This window comes from Quercus suber, unplaced genomic scaffold (assembly GCF_002906115.3).
Source record: "Quercus suber isolate HL8 unplaced genomic scaffold, Cork oak 2.0 scaffold_258, whole genome shotgun sequence".
Classification (NCBI taxonomy): domain Eukaryota; kingdom Viridiplantae; phylum Streptophyta; class Magnoliopsida; order Fagales; family Fagaceae; genus Quercus; species Quercus suber.
In genome coordinates, this window is record NW_027069714.1 from 492,352 (window position 1) to 495,716 (window position 3,365).

The window sequence follows — 3,365 nt, forward strand, 5'->3', positions numbered from 1 at the left end:
ACACAGTTAATATTGCAAAACTCATTACATGAAACTCATGCATAAAAATCTCATACGAAAACAATCTAAAAACTAAGCATTGAAGTCATTTAACCCATGCAAAAATATCAAAAAACTAAGCATTTAACAATACCTCTATCTACTAGTCACAAGAGGGTTGAACGTTGGTTGATGGAGACAATGACACAGCCCAAAGAATTGCAGATGGTGACCAAACAAGAAAATTTATGCTGGAAAGATCTCACTCGCACATGAAGTTGGAAAGAGGTCTGTGACTCGGAACTGAATGCAAGTACTGAATGGAAGTAATAATGTTGACTGGTGATATTAGTTTAACGGTACTCGAGCTCAAAGAACTCGAGTACCATTAACCATGCATTTATTACGACGGTTGGAGCCAGTACGAAGTTGGAGTAGGTGGGTAATAAAGAAATGTGGTAGTAGGTACTCGAGTTTCCTAAACTCGGGTACCATAGAAATACAGTACTCGAGCTTGGTGAGCTCGAGTACCTCAGTAATACAGTACTCGAGCTCACCAAGCTCGAGTATGAAGCACAATATTTTAAATCTTGCCATGTCATTGTGCCACGGTGGATGTGGAAAATGTAGTACTCGAGTTCACCAAACTCGAGTACTTAAAAAGGTGGTACATTGCTGATTATTTCCGAAACAGTGTCTTCGTGCAAAATACTTCAAAAATTAATGCTATTGGGCCAATTTGGCCGTGTGTGCATTAGAGATGTATTGGCTTTTCATTAAAAAAAAAGCTGATGTGGCGCTTTGTTATTGGTGGCGTAAAAGAGCTGGTTTACGCCAGCTCCGGACAGAACGTATTCTCTTATATTAACTCTACGCGATTGTGTTTTTTCTTATTTTTAGATCTAAGTTTCGCACTCACATCAAAATTTTGCTTCGTGTTTATCCATTTCATTTTCACAAAACCAATAACGCAAATCGTACTCCTCTCTCAGTACTGCTCCCATTGACCCACCGTGCCAAAGGTTCTCTCTCTCTCTCTCTCTCCAATTTTAGATCTTGGAATTTCATGATGTTACCTAGGGTTTTTCGTTTTCAATTTCGGATCTTTTTGGGTTTTGGTGATTCATGTTTGGTTTTCGAGAAAAAAATTTTAAAAAATTGAGGTTTTAGGTAGGAAATGATCATTTGTCATTTCAATGAAGAATGTATATTGCTCTGTTTGGTTGTTTGGAAAATGAGTAAATGAAAAAAATGATTTTTTTTAAAGGTCTTTTAGGTTGTTTCATTTTCTTGGAAACCAAATTGAGCATTCGAATTGTTGTTATGAAATTAGTGTGAATTTCAATAGTGTAAAAAGTGTTAATTTCTGGATTACATTGACATTTAATCTAGTTTGATTGTTTTATCATTGTTTTTATTTTCTAATTTTCTGATTCTGCGTTTATTGAATGTATATTTGAATTTTTGTAATTGAATTGACATTTAATCTAGTTTGAAATTTGGACTCTTTTTAGCTCATACATTGCATTGTTTCAAAAGTTCAGAAGTAGAATTTTGGAATCATAGTTTAGCTTAAATGTCAATTTAATTTATGAAGTTCACGATTTTCTGGATTGTTTATTATGGAATTGTTGGTCTTAGCAGGTCATTCAAAATTCAGCGGCCAAGCTCGGGGGGCGACTTGCCCCAGTTTCGGAGAGTATATTCAAACACTCTTACAATGTTCGTGGATAACGACGTTGAAGGTGGTAATCTTGGGCCATATGCTGACAGGCCGAGGGTTTTCCCCAGCATGCGTAGTAAAGTTCACACCCCATTGGTAAATACAAGTCAATAAAATAAAAAAATAAAAAAAACCTGTTATGGGATTGAACCTGTATCTTCATTTGTTCATTTTTTTGTGTGAATTGGTCTCATTGTCAGATTAATATATGATCACTTGTAGCAAAGCTTATGTGTTTTTCTTGGGGTGTAAGATTCATGTATGCTTTTGATTCTTAGTGGACTACGTTTAGGACTTTTCTTCTTTCATTGTGCTTATGATTTGTGATTGGTATGATGGAGCTGTATTGTGTTAAACAGTATTGCATTCCTAACAGCCTCTCTCTCTCTCTCTCTCTCTCTCTCTCTCTCTCTCTCCATTTTTAAATTTATAGCTTTTCACAGACAGAACAACATGGTGCAACCTTTCATAGTTTTGAACTAACAGTGCAACTGTGCTTTGTCAGAGTTATACAAATATATATTTATATATATTGTTAATTAGATACTCCCTCCATCCCATATTGTTGGTCTTGTTTAGAAAATCTGACTTTTCAGGAGAACATTTAATGCAGTCTTTCAAATAAAAAGGATCAAATTTGAAAAACCTTTTGAATGAGGTAAGTGATAAGTTAGGAATATCAATATTATATATATTGACTTGTTAAAGATGACTACATTTTGGGACATCCCAAAATGGAATGAAGAACTAATAATTTGAGGTGGTGGAAGTAGTTAAAACAATGGGGGAGGGGGGAATTTAACCCTGGCTCTTCTCGCAAAAGAGAGCAGACATTGCCATGGAGCTACATGGCTCTTGGCGTTAAGAGTTAGATAAAATATTGTAATTAGTTATAAAATAACTATTTTGCCTAAACGTAATGACAATTTTGACTGGGGAAAATGCATAGTTTTTTTCTTTTTATGACAATGAAGTACTGTCCTTATCTCTACAATATAATTATTTTGTAATTACTTCTGATTTGTAGGATTTATAATTTTTTTTCCACTTCATTTTATGGCATTTTTCTATTGTCTTGTTTTATAATATATAGTTTTTGGTTTGGTTTTCCCTTGTGTTGATAGAATTAAGTTCTTTTTGCAGATATTTTGGATTCTCATGGGAATAAATGTCCGTGTTCTTTTAATACTTCTACTTTTGGGACTTGGAGCAATCTTTTACGTTGGAGCAAAAACTTCTCCAATCATTGTTTTTGTCTTCTCCATTTGTATTATTAGCTTCCTTTTCTCAATATATCTTACTAAGTGGGTGCTCACAAAGGATGAGGGGCCTTCTGAGAGGGTTCAGGTACGTCATCTATTATCAGTTTCTTCTGCTCGTGATGTTATTTGTCTTTTTTTCTGTATGTTTTCACGGTAATTATTTTTGGTAGTAGATCATAAATTTGTTGTTTAATTTTTGTTACTATAATTTCAATGGGACTTTTCCAGGATCATCGATTTTCTATAGCTTCTATGTATATTCTACATGCATGGAGGCTACGATGCATCATGCAGACTAGTAATTTGTTTCTATTTTTATTTTTTTTATAGATACTGTTGATATGTTTGTGCAGTACATTTAATTATTTAAAGGTTCCCTTTATGTATTTTTGGTATTTAAA

At 34.1% G+C, this 3,365-nt stretch overlaps 1 long non-coding RNA gene across 1 annotated transcript; it reads left to right on the forward strand.

Moving 5' to 3' along the window:
• Positions 1–844: 844 nt before the first annotated feature.
• On the forward strand, positions 845–3,070 carry LOC136070759 (uncharacterized). The gene is made up of 3 exons (XR_010631988.1): positions 845–1,001; positions 1,624–1,798; positions 2,846–3,070. It is a non-coding gene; the product is annotated as an uncharacterized LOC136070759 (long non-coding RNA).
• Positions 3,071–3,365: the final 295 nt, after the last annotated feature.